Source organism: Vidua chalybeata, chromosome 4, assembly GCF_026979565.1.
Source record: "Vidua chalybeata isolate OUT-0048 chromosome 4, bVidCha1 merged haplotype, whole genome shotgun sequence".
Taxonomy (NCBI): domain Eukaryota; kingdom Metazoa; phylum Chordata; class Aves; order Passeriformes; family Viduidae; genus Vidua; species Vidua chalybeata.
Window position 1 is genome coordinate 49732578 of NC_071533.1, and position 19485 is coordinate 49752062.

Genomic DNA, 19485 nt, shown 5'->3' on the forward strand with positions numbered 1-19485 from the left:
CCTGCCTCAGCAGGGGAGAAGATGCTTGGAAGGTCTGCATAGTGAGCAGGGCAGGATATGCTTTTGGGATGCTTCACAGACCTGTGAGGACTATGACTGGCCAAGCTGATTTTTACAGATGTGGTTATGATGAGCTGCCCCTGCTGTAAATAATTAAAAATACCCTCCTGCCCCAGAATGGGAGGTAAACTAGGTAGCCATCTGGTGCACATGTAAACACGAGGTACCCGGTTTAAACATATTTGCTTGTGTTCTAGCTAGACATAAAATCAATTTTTAAAGCAAATGATTCTGATGAATGGATGTAAAATCAATTGAAGGTATGTCACCTGAACAAGATCTGCTTGATCACGTGATATTTCCTTTCCTGCCCACTTACTGAGAGAACTTAAAATAGCAAAAATATGGAGCATTAGAAATCATTCCTTAGGAAGCCAGCTTTTAAAAAAGTCTGCTGACTGAGCTCACACTGAATTTTTTGCTTTCAGAGGGCAACTGGAAAACTTACTCAGTAGCATCACATGCAGATATTTGCACAAAGCAATAAATATATGAGTGCTTGCAGTGCTAATGACCATTAAAAGTTCTGATTTCTGGCTTACTTACAACTAACTGAAACTCAGCCATAAAGCAAATTAAAATGTGGCAGAATGATGTGATGGAAGGGAAACATGATGTCAAGCAATATAATGAAAAGCTACTGAGTGCACCAAAGTAATGAGGGGATCTTACCTATAATATCCAAAATTTAATACACAGGTAAAGCAAAATCTTTGGTACTTTGCAAAGTACCATGAAGAGAGCAATTCAGCACTCACACTCTGGCAATTAAATATTCAAGACCAGTGGCCCACACCAAGCTTTGTGTGGCTGTTGTGCTCAATGTCCAACTAGTGGGTGAGGGCTGAAGTTTTGCCACAAGGATGTGCTGAGACCCTGGGCAACAAGATAATTTTAGTAAATTCCGTAACCCCTTGGAAAAAAGGCAGCCAAAACACATGTGATAGTCAGCCTCTGGCTGAGTAGGTTCAGGCTCAGGCAGAGACCACCACGAGGGTTTCTTTGATTCAGGTCTGTAAAATCCGGGGTGCTGTGAAGTGGGTGGTTTGGGGTGAGCTGTTCACAGTCTCTCCCAGTGCAAGAGGTAGCGACTGTTAGACAAAGATTTAGGAGCCATTTTCAGAATGAAAGGAGATATTTCTTCATGCAGCAAATACTGGATTTGTGAAACTCTTTACTAAAGGGTATGACAGTTGCAGCAATTTTTTTCAGACACTCAAGAGAAGACTGCGTAAGTACTTGGAAGAGAAGTCTACCATTGGGCAATCTAGATCAGGCTGGAGGAGACCCCTGAGCTGAAAATGGTTGGAGGCTGGGAGATGACTTGCAGAAATGATCAATTATGTTCATCCTATTGTTGCTATTCTTCAGGGGTCAGTTTTTCATCACTGCTGCAAACAGATTACTGGGCTACATGAGCCCCAAAAAATCTGAAATAATAACACTGTTCTTATATTTTTATTTGAATTGTGAGCCCATTGTATTGTTCACTGCAAGAGTAGGGTAAGCAGGGCTGGGAATCAACAGCAAACAGCAAACATGATCATCTTTTCTGAGAACCACTGGGAGTGAGGGCTGAGGATGTAGTGAGCTGGCACTGAACCAACAGCTGAGGAAATGGTGGAAGAAAGAAGGGTTGAATTTGTGGAAAATTAGTTTTTTTTTCTCTGGGAAAGAGGTTATTTTGTTTTTGACAGTCTTATTTGAACAGAAAGAGGAATTTGCCATCTGTGGAAATATCACTTCCATAAAATCTTAACCTTTTCTGATGTGTAGATGAATTTAAGGTGCTCTGACTTCCCATCTATGCCTGAGCTGGAGGGGAGAGCACTGCAGGGAGCAGTGGTGCCACAGTACCTCTGGGAAGCAAGTCATTCTGTCAGTACACCAAGGCTATAGGTACCAGATGCATGGGGAGACATAGCAGTAGGGCTCAGTGGCAAGGGCAGCATTGCATGATAGTGTATTTTGTCTGGGGTCCAGTAAATTGCAGGCTATGCTTTGTGAAGCCACATGTTATAGTGCTCCCACTTATTTACACTAGGATGATTTTTTAACCTTGTTAAACTGGCCTGACAAGATTGCCCTAGCCAAGAGGACCTTCTCTGTCTCTTCTGTCCCACTTTGTCCCTCTTTTTGTGCGTAGGAAGACTCAGAACTGAGATCTGTGCTTTCTTATATAAAACTAAATTTTTTTTTGAAAAGTTTGTGGATTAACAAATGACCCCAAGTTCTTCCTTTGTCCTCCAAATAAGTAAAACACACATCACAGCAATATAGCAAAACTTGGATTGCCCTTGTGCTTGAGAACATATAGCAAGAAACATTATACTCGGTAGTTTAAATTAACTTGCTTATCTTCAGAGTTCCAGAAAAATAAAAAAGGATGATTTATCCCTCTCTCTTATAGTCCAGCAAAGATAAGCACTTTGTTAAAAACATCAGTGCAATTCCATTGCCTTAAAATCTGAACTCTAAGGAGGGGAAGCTCTGACAAGCTGTTTCTGGCCCACTGTGTTGTGGGTTTATCATCTGAGTGACAATGTGGCAAAGTACATGCAATATGTCCTATGAAGAAAAAGCCCATTCTGATATTCCTATGGGTTAGTAATTGTAAAAAAATTATTTAAATAAGCATTCTAAAAATTTTTAAATATAATGAATATTTTTTATTTATAAATACTTTTTAAAAAGGGATACTGCAGGTTTTATGTAAACATATATGCACAAAATCATGAGAATTGTGTCAAATGTGTGCAGAGATGCATGTAGTCATAAGATGTGAGCTCTTCTTTGGCTGCAGGGAGCTAAGGCGTGTTTTCACATGGGCTTTTTTTGAGATATGTACATATCTGTACTGCCTGGAATACAGGCTTTTATAAAAGTTTTATAAATGGTATATGCATTATTTAAGGTTTTATATAAGCATTAATTGCTATAGCATAATTGCTTAATTGCTATAGCATTAATTGCTATAGGTTTTGTTTCAGAGGGGATAAAGCAACTTATTCCTGACATTAGTCACAGTGCTTGAAGGTCTGCTGTGAAGCCCTCTGAAACAGTACCTCTACCTTGACTCTAGTGGAACTAATTTGTTTTAATGAAGAATGCAGACTCATTAGGCTAAAAGAAGTTGTGTCAACCCATGATCTGATTTCCCAGGGATGTCAGTGAATTCTGACTGACACATGAATTTTCATGACTGAGCATGGTATTTTTCTTCAGGTTAGAAATGCAGACATTTATCTTAGATATTCCTTCAGCATCTTATTCACAAGGCAAAAAGGATCTTGGAGACACAGATTTCTGAAAGAATGTCACCAAAATATGATAGGGATGAAACCTCTTTTTGAGTGACTGCCATAGTCCCACCTTTTCCTTCTTCACTCAACCTGAATGAAATAAATAGAAAATTTATTTTCTAGAAATCAGTTTCCCAGGAATGTGTTTTCAGTGAGACCATGAGAATTCCTTTCACCTTCTCTGGAACATCTTATATCTTCTTTCCTTCCTTGCATATACTATTTCACATAGGTGTACAGGTGGCAAGGGAGGAATTTTAGCAGAGCTGAGACAATACAACCCCTTGCCTCCATTTCCAATTATTGTATAGAAGGAACAGGGATGGAGTGAACTTTGTTTTATCAGTAGAAATTCCTTGTAACAGCTCTGGGCTTATAAATCCATCTCTCCTTTGCTTCTCCCCTCAGAGATACAACATCACAGGTGAGACATCTGCACACCAAAGGAGCTACACACTACCATTTTATTTACTGTTCCTTAACAAATAAAGCAATCAGCAAGATGCTAACACCCAAAACATTGACTAACACACTGATGAGAATGAAGTTTCAACAAGGCTTACTCCATTTTTGTACAAAGGATCACTAAAGGCTCTGCCACACAGACTGATTCACAGTCTGGAATTTCAAGCTCATACACAGTGTGATCCCACAAGCTTATATTCATCGATGCTCTGCCTTGTTCATGTTTTTAGTAGGTTTAGCACTTCAAGAAAATAAAGAATTTCACTGATGATTTACTTAACCACAAGCAAATGAAATTATATTCAACCTATCAATAAAGTGACATCAGTGAAGAACAAGAAATGAGCTCAGCAACTTGGATTCAATCAATAACTGAACCATGGCATCCATTGTAATAACATCTAAGTGTCAAATGTACAGATGAAGAATAGCAGCAAATCCAAAAGGTGCATTTCTTCCCTCCCACTGTTCTTCTGTTTGTTTATTTCTATTGGCTGAGTTGCCCTCACTTGTTTGTGTCAAGGAGTGACAGTGTTCCAACATGCCGTCGCCTTTGTTCCTGAGAGCAGCCTCTGGTGAAGAAACACCTTACCTTTCCCCTGGATGTGCTGGGGTTACACCTCAGCCCAGGCAGGGTGGCAGGCTCTGGCAGCTCTCCCAGCATCCTCGTGGCCATGCTGGGAGTGAATGCTGGGGTGGAGGGAGGATCACAGGACATCTGCCTGGTGGCAGGCTCAGGTCCAGATGTTGAACCAGTGCCCCAGCCTGGAAGTGAGCTTGCAGAGAGGAGTGAGGCTGGTCAGAGCTGGTGCCAGCTGGGAGGGCAGGCTCACACCAGCTACGTGCAAAAGATGCTGCAATGGCAATTCTTACCTTGGCTCAAACAGACCCAGTGTCTAGCAGGAGATAATCTATCTCTTCTAATGAAGCAAGCATAAGTGGCAAATAGGAAATTTTTGGCAGCCTTGGCGGGTCCCAGACAAAACACAGCAGAGCCATTGCTCCTTATTGTGTTGGACCTATTCTTGTTCTCTGCAGTTCTTTGCTTTTGAGCAGCCTGGGGTCCCCACTGCCAGCCCAAGCAATGGGTAAAGGTATGGAAACACTTTTCATGATCTGAAGCCACTTTCAATTTTAATAATTAAATATATTATAGCATTCTGGCTTTTCCTGTGATGAATGGTGCTTGCTGCTGGTACGTTTTGTGTGGAAACAGTATTGTCCTTTAGTAAGAAGAAAAATATTTAGAAGTGGCCAAGACACTCAGTTTCCCATCCCTACATTTTTAACCAGTATCTGACTAATGTGTGAGATTAGATAAATGGCTATTTTATCACTCCAAATGCTCACAGTAAGCATAGTGAAACCAAGTATTATTTTTTAATTTCTGACATTAATCATTCCAGTATTCTCCTTCAGAGCTGACTGTATGTCAAAGGAGGTAAAAGCACCATGTGAAAAACAAGTGAGCTGGGATTCCTTCAAGGGAAAAGCTAAGGAAACGTACACCATAAAGAGGATTTGAAAGCCCACAAGTACATAGTTGCAACATGAAATACCAACTATCACTGCAGAATACTTCAGGATTATTCCAAACTACCAATCAAGTTTCAGTCTAGATTCAGGTGATAGATTGCAAAAAAAAAAAAAAAAAAAAAAAAAAAAAAAAAAGGAAAGTACAATCAATCATGAAAAAACCCTGCTAACAGGTTTGTAGCACTGTTTTCACACGTGGGGACAGGACACCAACAGTTTGGGGTCTGAATTTGATATTTTGATGGTGATAAATTGAGTGACTAAGACTGACTAACAATCTTTACTAAGGCATCTTCTAAGACCTTTCTCATAATCTGGTGATGCTTGGAGTCTTGACAATCATTAAAATATGGTTCATCATCTCCTTTCGCAGTGGTCTATGCCATCATTTGTATGGCTGTCTCTTTGTATGTTATTTCTGAATGGCTGTTTTCATACATCTACTCTGTTGTTTAAAAAACAGGGAAAAAATGTAGCTTTCCATGACTGATGTGCAGTACCATAAAAATGACCCAGCTAGGAGTCCACAACACAGGCAAAATTTCAGTGCTCTTCAATATCCTCATCGCAGGGACCGAGAAGTGGATCCATAAGGAACTCAAGAGGCACAAGTGCTGCACTTGGGTAAGGGAAGCCCCTGGTATCAAGAGAGGCTGGGGGACGAAGGAATTGAGAATGGCTCTGTGGAGAAGGACCTGGGTGTGCTGGTGGATGACAGGCTGGACATGAGCTGGCAATGTCCTCTCAAAGACCAGTAAGCCAACCACAGGCTGGGCTGCATCAAGAGAAATGTGGCCAACAGGCCAGGGGAGGTGATTCTCCCTCTCCACTCCTGTGAAACCACACCTGGAGTGCTGCATTCAGCTCTGGAGGTCTCAGCAAAGGAAGGACATGGACCTGTTGGAGCAAGTCCAGAGGAAGGACATGAAGATGATCAGAGGGTTGGATCACCTCTCCTATGAGGAAAATCTGAGAGTTCAGGTTGTTCAGCCAGGAGGAGAAAAGGTTCGGGGGAGGTCTTATAGCACCTTCTAGTAGCTAAAGGGAGAAAGATAAGGACAGATTTTTAGCAGGGCCTGTTGCAATAGGATAAGGGTAACAGTTTTAAAGTAAAAGAGGGTAAATAGATACATCTGTATCTATAAATGTTTATATCTATATATCTATATCTGTATCTAATATATCTATATCTATAGATAAAATATGCAGACTAGATATACGGAAAAAAATTTATTATGATGGTGGTAAAATGCTGGAACATGTTACCCAGAGAGATAATAGATGCTTCATCCCTGCAAGTGTTCAAGTTCAGGTTGGACAGGGATCTGATTAACCTGATCAAGTTGATATATCTATTCACTGAAGGTGCTGGACTAGATGTCCTTTAAAGCTCCCTTCCAACCCAAATTATTCTATAATTCTATAATTCTAGTATTATAAGATCTTGCTCTAGGACAGATGAAGCTAAATTCAAATGCAAACTTTTGTTCTCTGAGAAGGTTTGTTCTAAGCAGAAGACTTGCAAGAACAAACTGGTCCTGAGAGTCCTTCCATCTTGTGCGAAGATTAATGAGAGCACAATGTGTAACTCCAGTTCTAACATAAATTAAATCCAAGCCTCAATTCTGGATTGTAGCCTGCAGCTAAGGCAGACTGAGACCCAGCCAACCAGAAATATCTGGGACTGTGCTTATAAGTAGATTGCACTTTTTTTCACTGAAATACATGTATAGAATAGCTTCTGATTTCATAGTAGTGAGTAGCAGCAGGGTTCTGTATATCAGTTCTCAAAATACGTTGTCTGCCTAAAATGAAATGTTATAAAGTGAATTCTGCATAATCTGGTGAAAGGTTTTTAAATTCTAAAATCTTAAGCAGGAGCAAGATGAATTTTGTAACTTGGGAGTTTGAATCATGATTTTTTCACTAGCCATGCTGTTTGCCTCAGAACAGCCAGATTGAAGACCAGTTTGCCACTGAGCTCAGAAAATGCATCAATGTGCTTGCCAGAGTAGGCATTAGAGATTTGCTCTTAAATAATTTTTTTGCATGGAAAAATAAATCCACTTTCACTGTTACTAGAAGGTTTAAAAAATAGAAATACCATAAAATTACTCTGGGGAACTTATAGAATGGCTAAATGCTGCAGTTTTCTGGTACAGAACATTGTGTTACTCAGCTCTCCAGTTTTCATACAATAGATGGGAACTCTACAAGCAGAAACTATTACTGGTTGTGTGTGCATAGGAGTAAATGATATCTGGTTTTAGTCCTTACATAGGAAAAAAACCCAAGTGTAATAACATTATTTTGTTTGCACATGTGATGTAGCTATTGTAGAGAGGGTAGCACTGGTTCTTCTAGGAGCCTTTTATACGAACATTTTTATACGAACATTAGTATGAAAATCTGCTTGAGGGTATTTTTAGCATAAATATCATTTTACATTTTTATTCCTCAGCCGTTACCCCTGCAGTTCCCACTCCACCTTTCACCCTGGCAGCAGCAGGACCTGCCCTCCCCAGCCCTCCCTGCTGCCTTGGCAGGGGCCCATCCCCAGCCGCTGCTGCAGCCACAGTGCCCACCCATTTCTGACACTGCACCCCTGGTTGTCAGTAAAGGTTAACAAGATTGAGTCCGTGCAGATTGCACCCAGCACTGCCTCTCTTTCCTCCCCCTGCTCAACCACCTGCTGACACACTGCTCCCCATTGTTTTCCTCGCAAAATTTTGCACCTCAGGCGCTCTCCTGCTGCCCTGAAGAGCTCTCATTTCTCAGCACAGTGACTGTCATTCGATGTCCCATGTCCCTGTTAGCTTTCTACCTTCTCAGCCTCATGGCTTTGCTTGACTTCTTGAAAGGGAAGCAAGACTTCAACCTGGTAACAAAAAATGCTCCCTAACTGATCAGATCCCCAGAGGCAGTTTATTTTCTGATCTTTAAGCCTCTGAGCTCTCATCACTTCAGTTTTCCCACCAGTCCCTCTTGAATAACTTGCATCCTTCCAGCTTCATCACACAATGAATTTTGTCCCTAATATCCCTGTTTTAATGTGGTTCCGTTGCACTGTTCTCTCTGACCCTTTTCCATTTCTTTCTCTAAGTGGACTCCATTTCTTCAATTTCTGAGCAGTGTGGCTCCAGCACCCGGTGCAGTGGTGCCAGGTGCCTGGCTTGGAAGCACACTACCCACCAATTCTTCCTTCACCCAGGGACTAGATGTCCTTTTGGTTATGTACTTCCAGTATGCTATTATTTTACCTGACTCACAGGCACTCCTTCAGAGCCATCATCTGCACATCCTGTATTTGCTACTTCCTCTTTCCGATTCCACCCTCATTTTCTCCCTTCTCACAAGCATTACTAGGTCTCATCAGCTGTCCCTCCAAAACAACTTACTTTGCTCCAGCAGCTGGGTTGCCCCATCCTTTTTATTTTCCTTTCAGAAACTGGATTTCCTTTTATCTCTTCTACCCACAAGATGCCTTCTAGCTCTATCCCACCTTCCTCTGCATCTATCACTCACCCTATAAGCAGTTCCCAATATCCTGTTCCTCCTGAACCATATCTATTGATCTCTGTGGGTTTTCTCTTAACCTCCTTTCAGACAATTACCAAGTCACTCACTCTATCCTTGGCATTCTCAACTAACTCGTGTTTTTGTGGTAACCCATCTACCTCCAACTGTGTCTTAGCCATTCTGCTATTTCTAGGCAGGAACTCCTCATTGGGTTCCACCAAAAGAGAGAAGTGAGAGGCAGCCAGACGCCTCTTACCAGCAGATGATAGGAAGCCACAAAGCAAGAGGTCCACTGTGTGGGTCCAACATTCAGATCTTCATCCCATTCCTCTACAAATGTGTTTTCTTGTGCCTTGAATTTGGTGATGAGGTGGATGTGCTGTAAAAGGCATCTGTGTACTGAAGCTTTGGGATGTTTTGGGCTGCATGGAGATAATTAAGTAAATAATAGCTTCCAAATATGTAAGTACAGTCCTCAGGAACTGGCCTCACAGAGATCTGTATCAATATCTCCTCTGAGATTTTGAGTAAAGCAAATAAGAACAAAAATATTTCATTCATCATCTTGGCAGTATGTTCTGGAAAGGCTGATTCAGACACTGTCTTTTCCATTCAGCTATAAAATCTCTATATGTACTATCTTCTTAAGTGTTATTTTAAATTAGAAACATTATTTTTCTCCTGGGATTTATTCAAAGCAACTAGCTGCACTTGTAGAGTCTAATGAAGGTTCTTTTTGTCGTCAAATGTGAGGAACTGAATTTGAGAGCAAATATTTGCCCAGATTTAACATAAGGCGCTAAGGACAGTGTAAGAAGAATGCTCAATGCTAAAAAGGCTACAAGCTAGTTTCAGTTCCAATGTTAATGGCCAAGAAAGTAGAATTAAAGTATTGTTAACAACACATGTATTTGCTTTTATTAGAAAGTCTAGCTTTTTAGAGCTCCACATGTCCAGTCAGCTCTTATAAAGCATTTTAAAATCTCATGTATCGTGACATAAGGATAGATAATGGATAATAGATAATAAATAAATTAATGTCATGGTCCCTACACACCAATGCTCCACAGACACTGCTACCTGCAGCCAGTGCCATCCCAATGGCTGCCAGGCAGTTGTGGTGCCACAACAGAAGGCATCTCCTCCCAGACCTGTCCATTTGCCCCTCTGCACTTGGTCTTTACAATTGGATGCAAGGGTCCAGGGATAAGAGGACGACATTGTTAAAGCATCCAGACCACAAATACCCCTCCCAGCTGTCCAGTGAGGATCCTGACTAAATCAGCACCACCAAAGCCTGAGCTTCTCCCTGTTTACACAAAATTGTCCAATCAGCGAATCCCAGAAGCGGCTTAGCTGACTTTTACATTAAAATCAAACCCGTGGGGTATGTACATCCCTGATTTTAAAACATTGAGTTTCCCAGGTCCTTTCCTAAGAGTGACTGTGGGTAGCATCACAAAATGCAGCAATACATATAAAAGTGGTTTAACAGCTGTGTGCTCAGAAGAAGAGAATGTTTTGAAATACTTGTCCACAGTGTGAAGTTGCCAAATCACTAGTGTAGTGTGATCTTACAAAACAAGATAGAGTAAAAATAGGCAATACTCCCTGAAAACTTTGGATGATAATGTTTCACAATACTATGTTAAAAAAAATGCTACAAATAAGGGAGTGAACCAGAAAGGTGGGATATGTTGATTTGATTTTTTGAAAAAAAAGGCCTCTTTTTGTAGGGTGTTTTCTAGCCTGATATATGATTTTGTATCAGTGTTGCCCATTCTTTGATAGCAGCTCTGCGAAACTGCTTGCAAATGTTCTTGCCCAACAATATTTGGTTTCTCTGTGAATCATGAGCAACTTTTCTTATGTGTCTTGTATATTTTGCAAGGTCTGCTCCCTCTAAGGGAATAGTGATGACTGAAACTCCTATCCAGTGAAACCACAAGCCAAACAGCTCTGGGATCAGCTAGCAGCAATGTTTCGGTTTCCTTACCATCTCTTTTATCATCCAGAGAAGTATTTTGTCAAGTGCTGAGGACTCATTCTCTGATAGATGAATATCTACAGGGCATTTTGATCTGAAAGCTCAGCATAAGGTACTAAATTATGGACAAAAAGGATGAGTAGGTATGGCAGGACAGTAGATCTTGCACTGCTGGCATGTCCAGGTAGGATTTCCAAGAGCCCAGACACCCAATCAAACCCACAACAGGAGAGGTGTCCCCATGTGTGCAACATTCAGGCCACTGTTGAAATAGCACTCTCAATTCATACTTCAGGTCTCTGCTGTTTTACTGTGGGAAAGATCTTCCACAGCTCACAGTGATTATTTTTCCCCTCCCAGCTGCTTTTTAGCAGCAGGTAGTCACTAGTCCTTCTGCTCCACAGAAGGGGCTGTAGCTCCTGTCGGAGATCAGTGCTGTACCTGCATTTCCTGGGGAGGTAGTTTCGACACATTGCTTAGGGACGGGTCTAAACATATTCCTAATAGCCCCATGTGCTCAGATGCAGGTTCTTTACTGGGAATGGAAAATTTTCAAAGCCTCCACAGTAGCCCCTCTGGATCCACCTGTACTCTTTTCCAAAGCAAATGTGGCCCTGCAGGATGAAATACAAATGCATCTGTTGAAAGGGAACTGGAACAAAATTAAGCCCTATTTAAGATTCACAGAAACTTCCCTTCTGTTACCTGATACCCATGTTTTAGTTTTGTTGTTTGGTTTCTGTGTTGTTAAGGTTGTTAACAATTTGTAAGTAAATTGGTGTTTCATTGAAAGACCTTTGTGTATTTTAGGTGCTTTCTCACTTTTAATATCCCCATGTATTAGTTGCTCCCAAGCCAGTATGAAGTTATACAATGTCTGTATTAAATTAATGTTTGACTTTACAGTCTGTATGCTGTCCAACCTGGCACCTCCTCCATTTGCAGTAAGTAAATATACAAGTGTTACATTGCCCTTGAAACCTGTGCTCTGTGACAAAGGTTGCATGCTGAAAAGAGACTGAAATGCCAAGTTTCCATGGGCGCCAGTCCCTTCTGTGAGCTGTGTGTTAATCAGAAGCCCACCCCCAGAGACCTGCAAATGCCCGGTGCAGCACACTTGGGACCAGGTGACACCAGGGCAGACTTGGCCTCCTCAGAAGCATCCACCTCTCTCTGAGCCTGTGGGAACCTCATCTCTGAGAGGGGAAAATGTGTGAAAAACAGACTGAGTTTTCTCAAGTCGGTGGCTATATAGGGAAGGATTTTTTTTTTTTTTTTTTCTTGTGCAACAGTGAAAAAAAGGTTTGGTTTCTGTTGCTTTATATCAGCTAATCTACAAGGGCAGATTCAGAGGGAGGACCCATCAAATTTTCCACTGCTCTATTTGCCATGGGGGACATGATACAACTTCAGGTGTGCTGTCATAGAGCCATCATTTTTCTGTGGTAGCTATACCTGGCAGCTACAACTGATAACTGAGTTTCCTCGAAGTCCTCTGGCCTTGGAGTGTCAATACAACACATTATTTGACTCTCATAGGCTTGTACTAGGCTAACATGATTTGTAAAAGTGTTAGAGCTGTGGAAAATTGAGTATTTGTACAACCTTCCCATAACAGGCAGTAACTTTGTCTATGCTGCCAGGCAAACTAAATTTGAGCTGGCTCCATAACCCAAGTACCAATGTGCTGCTATTCTACTTCCAAATCTCACTACTGCAGCCTCAGTTTTCAACTTGCCAAAGACCAGACCATGGCATGGAATACAGCAGTGACAAAAATTATATCTGATGAAGATGTGTAGCCAGGTCTCTCCAGAGTCTTCTGTGAAATGCTACTGCAACCAGGAAATGTCAAACTGGCAAAAGTAAATATTTTCACAGAAACATGGTCTTTTCCAACTAGGCTTTGTTGGGAAAATCTGAGAGATCTTGAATGGGCTCCTTATCCAAACTGAAGAGAGAAACAGCTTGGCTGGACCTTCTCCCTTGCCTGTGTAGTGCACCTCTCTGAGAGCAGCATTCATTACCAGGTGGAGCAAGACTGCCATGAGAACTTCCTGCTCCTTAAATCTGGTTAGGCAGGGTCTTAAGCCTAAATAAGCTCTTTCAGATAAATCCCTCCTTCTGCCTGGGGGTCTTGGAGTTGATAGCCACAGCTGAGACTCCAAGTAGCTCTGTGAAATTGCAGGGTCTTCTTACTTCTACTGCAGTATCAGCAAGGCACAAAGAGGCTATCATGATGTGGCTTACAAGCCTGAGAAGCTGGCAGAAGAAGCAACAAAAGATGTGTCTCTCCCTCCCCTGCACAATTATTGCACTTTTTCTCACAGTTTGGGAGCAGAAGCTGTAAAGCAGCTGTGAGGGATTTTCATCCAGAGGGTATACAAATTGATGTTGGGAATTCATGAGGTTCGTGCAAAAGATATTGATAAGTCTTGAGGGTTGTCCTACAGCAGCAGGACTGTGTCTAGCAGCTGTAGGGAAGTCCACATGCCTTTTCTAATCATGCCAGCATCCTGCCCATTCCCAGTAAGGACCCATCCTAGCAGGCAGTCATAGGCTGCTGCCATGGTGGCATAGTACCACATGCACGAGACATTCCCCTTCTGCCTCACCTTTTCCAGGCAAAAGGGGAGGGGAGGTGAATGCAGACTGGCAGGAGGGAGCAACACACCTGAAAACACACAGAGCAAATGGACCTTGGAGAGCTGAGCAGACTTTTGTGTGCTGGGCACGCTGGGCATCTGGTATAGGCTGTAGCCACAGGGCTTGTGTTGCTGCAGCAAGTGGCCATGCAGCAGCTCCTGCAGGTTTGCCCTGGGCTCTGGGCAGTCCTGGCTCAGGCAAGGCACTCCTGATTCCAATGATACCTCTGCTCGAGTCAAGCCACAACCCATTGCTGAAGCAACAGTGTCACATGTGTGTGCAAGCTGTTGAGCTGGATTGAGCTGTGCTGCTGACTGCCTGTGAATACACACACAGCAGTGTACCAGCAGGCAGAGAGTGCCTCTCCAACCTGACTGGACTCAGCTGGTGTCCCTCAGCCCAGCATCATGGGGTATGGACATCCCCAGCCCTTGGCAAGGTTGTACAAGATCCAGGTCAAGAGCAACTCCATCATATGGACCCCATTACAGTGATCATTGTTGCACCATGTGGCACGTCTTAGCAGCTAATCTGAGTAGCTGGAGCAGCTGTGGTGTAGATTTTCTCCTTAAACATGTACTTTAAAATACACACTGTTTAGGCTGGGGATCCAAATGAGACAAAAGTAATTGCTCTTCCCCAAATCCCGCATAGGGGATTATTTTGTGATATTGGGCAATATCACAAAACCAGAACATACCACATAGCCTAGATTTTCCCACTGTTCCTCCATGAGCAAACGTCTGTGTACCAGGTCCAGAAAATGTCTCCCATGTTGGGAGCAGCCACTCCATGTTGAGTCTCAGCCTCTGGGTGCTCCCCAAGTTCAGCAGCTGCCCTTTCCTCCTCAGGAAGCAGCAGTGTCACCTTATCAGCACTGTGCTCAGTTGCCAGCCCATTTCATCTGCCCTCTGCTTGTAATTGTTAACTTCCTGAGAACAGGAAACCTCTGTTTAGCACAGGTAGAGCTTTAACTCTGAGGCACTCCTGAAAAGCCAAGACACAGGAGTGGAATGAGGTGTTGCAGATTGCTTTGGCCATTTCTTTCCCGTGTCTTTGTGTTTAGGCTCCCTTTGCATTACTTCATCATGCATTTCAGGTCTTTTTGTTATCATTTTGGAGTTTTAGCTGTCATTTGTCTGAGTGCTCTCTTGTGCAAAAGATTTACTTGGAAATTTATGTACTCCCACAAATCAAGCATTCACTCAGCCCTCAGCAAGGCACGCCTAGGCTTGCCTGCAACCTTAGAACAATACAGAGAAAGGTTATCATGACTTACCTGCCACAAATTATCTATTAATAGCACCACTTATGTACCTTTTTTTTACCCTTCATGACATGCTTTCCCTAAATCTCCCTCTTTGCAAGTTTTCATTTTCTTGAGTGCTTTGTTTTCCCTGTGGAGAACAGGGCAGGTAGAAGAGCACTGGCTCTGCCCCCTGGCCCCGGCACTGCCTTCTCCCACAGGTGTTTGCCAGGAGGGTGGGACAGGGGCTGTTCACAGCCTGGTAAAACATTGACCAGCGCAGGCAGACGAGGCGGTGGAAGCACAGGGCTGCCCAGGCAGGCAGGCAGGCAGAGCCCAGCGGTCGCCAGTGCCCACGGGAACTCACCAGCTTCTCCCCAGGTACCGTTTTCCACTTTCTTTTTCCCAGCCTTGAAAGGCAGAAGGGCAATGGTGCTGGGTTATAGGGTTTGCCAAAGCTTGTCTCCCTGGAAGTAGTAAGAGGAGTTAGCCTTGTTATTGTGCAGTTTGCTTTTATCAACTGTAGCTGGCTGAACCGTGGCATCTAGAGCGTGGGTTGATTAACTCACGCTTGATTAGCTAGTTGTTTGGATTTTGTTTTATCGTCAAATAAACAAAATTAGTGCATAATTGCATTTGAAAATGTCATTGTCTTCTAATAAAACTCAAACCTGACTTCTGCTCATCTTCTAACTGAAGAGTAGGAATAATAGTCAGAGATTTTAATGAAAATGTGTAATCCAACAGGGATGTGGGTAGTGACTCATGCTGAAAAATACATGCTGATTTTTGACCGAGCTTTGCAAAAATAGGCAAAGTGACTCATTTTTTCAAGATTATTTCCATGTTCCTTGGAACATGAAACATGGACACTAGACACAGAAAAAAAGCCAGGATTTAAGTTCCTAGTATGCACGTGCCACTCAGAGGGGTTTAGATGAATAGACTCAAATAATTGTTGAAATTTTTGCTCAGTGACTGAGAGTTTCTGCCAGCCAATAGAAATCAACTCATTCATGAGGGAGCCATCCTCCATGTGTGCTTTGCTGATCTGGATTTTCCTCAGAAATTACTTTTTACACCCCAGGCAACTGTTGAATAATCCTGAAGAGGGCTCAGTGTGAAGTAAATGACATGTCTGTATTCATGGTTTATCATCAGTATGTTTTCTGTGCTAAACAAAATGCAAGAGATTTTAAAAAAAGAAACAAACTTGTTGCTTCCAGTTAATCAGTGTCTGGCCCTAGCTGTGCTTGCTTCATGTTTAAATCCTTCCTGATGTGACAGAGATTTTCTTGATGTGTTTGCTAATTGTGCTTGCACATGACATGATATTTATGCTCAGTACATGCTCCGTGGTGTAAAGTTATAGTGGAGTGTGGTAACACATTTGCTTTATTAAAAGTAGTCTAAGTGTGGCTCCAACTCTTAGCAGTACTAAAACTCCTGGAGAAAAGTGCAAGGAAAGGTTGCTGGAGAGCAAAGCAACTGGATTCCCACAAAAGGCTGCTTTAAAGGATTGAAATATTATTCAATAAAAATTTTGCTAAAGGCTGCATCATAGTTTCAGTCTGTTGGTGAATTTGTAGACATAAAGCATGGCTATGATTAAAGCCTGTGATTTTCATCTGTGTCACCGTGTTGTGGGACTCTTGCCCTGTCCTCCCAGGAACAGTATTTGACAGTAAATCGGACTGAAAAAAAAAAGTGGTAAAATCCTATCTGACAGTTCACAGACAATATCTGTTCAGCCTTTAAGTCCTGTTTGAGACAACTTTCAGGATAAGGGAGCCATAACAATTGGTAAATTAAATTGTTTCAGTAAATAGTAACATATCATTGCATGCTAAAATGAAGCAAACCGGTTTCATCCCCTGTGCTTGGTTTTCAGCACAGCTGTTTACCAAGTTTCAGTTGGTTAAACCTGTGTACATAGACTGAAAGGGGCAGGGCTGCGCAGGGATCACAAGGACAATCTGGTCTGCAAAACCTTTTTCTGGATATACAAAGCAAAAAAGACTGAGGCTAATGTTTAGACTGGGCTAGTTATAGAGTTGCTAGTTAAAAACAAGTCTCTCTTCACTCTTGAAGGCAGTTCCTGTGACACAGGCGTTAATGCTAAACCTATATGAAATGAAATGTCCTGGATCCCACAAAGTTCACATAATGATGCTATTTTAGATTTCTAATTTATATTTGAACCAGAAATTACCATATTAATGGGGTATATTAAGTGGAAATGATCTCTTCAGATACTTTGGGAGTGATGCCCCCAGTCTGAGGGCCAGATATTTGAATGGCAAAAAAAAAACCCTGCCTAACAAAAACCCTCATGCACCCAGGATTGCAGAATGGGTATTGCAAAAATCTGCTGTCTCCTCCCTGGAAAGTGTCAGGATTTCCAAGCTTGCCCATGCTTGCCAGGGTCCCACAAGGTGAGCAGTGCCCCTTCGGATGCTGGAATAGCCTCAGTCCCTGCTCTCTGTGGGTGAGTGACAGGGCTGTCACTGGCAGGGTGCCAAGAGGAGCATCCAGGCCCTGTTTTCAGTGACCTCCTGCACCTGAGTGCTCGTTCTGGTGGCTTACATTTGCTTACTGTACTTGTTTGTGTAGCAGCTATCACACCACTGGTGAGATTCCCCATTACAAAAATGTTGACAACAAATCACCTGGATCAGATGGGTAACTTGTGTATTGCTGTGCTGGACCTTTTTGTTTAAGAGCCTACCCCAAATGAAAACTTCATAGTTGCTTTTTTTCCCCCTGACAGCCACATGGCAGCTGATTATGGCCATTGCAGATGCTTTGGGCTCGATGCAGAAGAGCAAGAGCTCTGCAGTCTCTGACAGAAAACTTATTCCTTCTATGAAGAAAAGTTACTGGCTTTTCTTTCTAAATATTGAGCTATCTTTTCTATAGCAGTCTACTTGTACATGACCCACATGACCAGAAAAACTTCTTTGTGTCACTTTGGGAGCAATTTAAATCACTGGCATTTTAGTAGCTTATTTCCTTAAGGCAGAAGTGTAAATCTTACTGGGGGACACTTTCTTTCATTAGGGTAAGAGTTTTCTGAGGGAAGTTGTTTGTTTTTTCAAAGCCAGTTGAAGAAGCATATTTTGAGACAATAAGCTGACTTTCCTCTTTCTGTTGCAGTGAATGAAATTATCAGGTAAAATGCAAACATTAAAAGACAGTGGTTAGTGGTTAGAGATAAGCAAACTTACCTTTGCACATTTCTAGCTGAGCTGAACTACTAGTGATGCATTAAAACCCCAGCTTTTCAATTTTGCTAAAATAACACAAAGTTAACCTATGAGTTGCAGCTGAATATGAAATACAATTTCCATAAAATGAAGTAACTTTAATTATTTTAATTACAAAAATTATTTTGTGCTGCATGCATGTATATGTGGTTCCCAACGGCGCCAAAGAGAAATGAGTGCTTCGATCTTGATTTAGTTTTTCCTCCTTTGCAATGTGTGCTTTCAGTGACATTTCTTTATGCAATTTTTGCTTCCTGTAATAACTTTCAGAACTTTTATTTCCTCAGAGGTCAGGTGCTGCACGGATCAGAGTGCAGTATATAGTTGATGATTGAGCATATCTATCCAGATGAATGGCAGTTCTGCCTTCCCCTCCTTGGTGCTGGGCCACAATGCTTCCCTTTAACTCCAGCATTAAACAACTGTCAGTATCAAACACCATTTGCGTACACATTAGAAGGCAGAAGTAGAAGTAACAACAAATAATTCTGCATAGATGTTTTTTAATGGCTGAACTAAACAAAGGCTTATGTCTCATACCACAGTATTCTGATTCAGAGATTTACCACTCTTCTTCCCTGCAACTCCCAGGCTGTAAGGGTGAAAAGCAAAAAGACACTGAGCAAAAGTGCCATAGTGCCATTGAACCTTTGTATTTTGAAAGAAACAACTTTGAGAGGTCATCAGATTGTATCTCTTGCGTCTAATGAGTATTTGGATTAAAAATGAAAATGCATTGTTCAAACCAAATCTTTTTGGTTTTTGAGTGAAGAGTCAGCCTCTACCAGCTTCTCATCCCTTTCAAAGAACTGTAGAAAACAGTTGTTATTCCAGTCTTTCCTACCTCCTGTGAAGATATTATCAGACAAAATGCTGTGGTACTATAGCAGCAATGTAGTTTTTAATGGTCTCTAGAAAAATTGTACATCTTGCTCTTATCTTCTTTCCTCTGGAAAATCTATGTTACTGCAACTGGAAGCAGCCCCCACAACAGCCCTTAAACAAATTGTTAGCTGGGATCATGCTAAGCTTTACTGAACAGAATACTTTCACCTGAAAAATTTGGGATGCTTTAAAAGGAACATTGCTATGTAAACATTCTGTAATGCAGAGAAACAGCTTTTGCCACCCTCGTTTATGGCACTTTTTAAAATGCTTCTCCAAGTCACAGCCACTCTTTCATGAAGCTCTTCCTTGAATGATTCCCAGAAATGATCAAACCACACCTGTAGTTAGCTCTGTATGGGCAAACAACTTTACAAATCTGAAAGTAAGGACTTGACAATAGAAAATTCATGGATAGGCATCTTCAGGATGAATTTAGCAGGATTACTTGGTCCATTATTGTTAATGGGAATAATTGATAAAATCTTGATTCTGCAACCCCCTCCCCTCTATCTGGTAGCAGGTTTATACCTGTTAACTTTATCCTGGGGACCTGCATTGCAATTACATCCT

At 41.9% G+C, this 19485-nt stretch overlaps 1 protein-coding gene across 3 annotated transcripts in view; it reads left to right on the plus strand.

Moving 5' to 3' along the window:
* RBM47 (RNA binding motif protein 47) overlaps positions 1-19485 on the plus strand; it is a 76571-nt gene that overhangs the window by 19286 nt on the left and 37800 nt on the right. Inside the window, exon 1 of one of the 3 annotated variants that reach the window (XM_053941436.1) lies at positions 15086-15142. The exons of the other annotated variants lie outside the window; for them this stretch is intronic. The gene's annotated coding sequence lies outside the window, so the exon portion shown is untranslated. Of the gene's footprint in view, positions 1-15085; positions 15143-19485 lie in introns of those variants that run through there. 3 annotated transcript variants of the gene reach the window in all.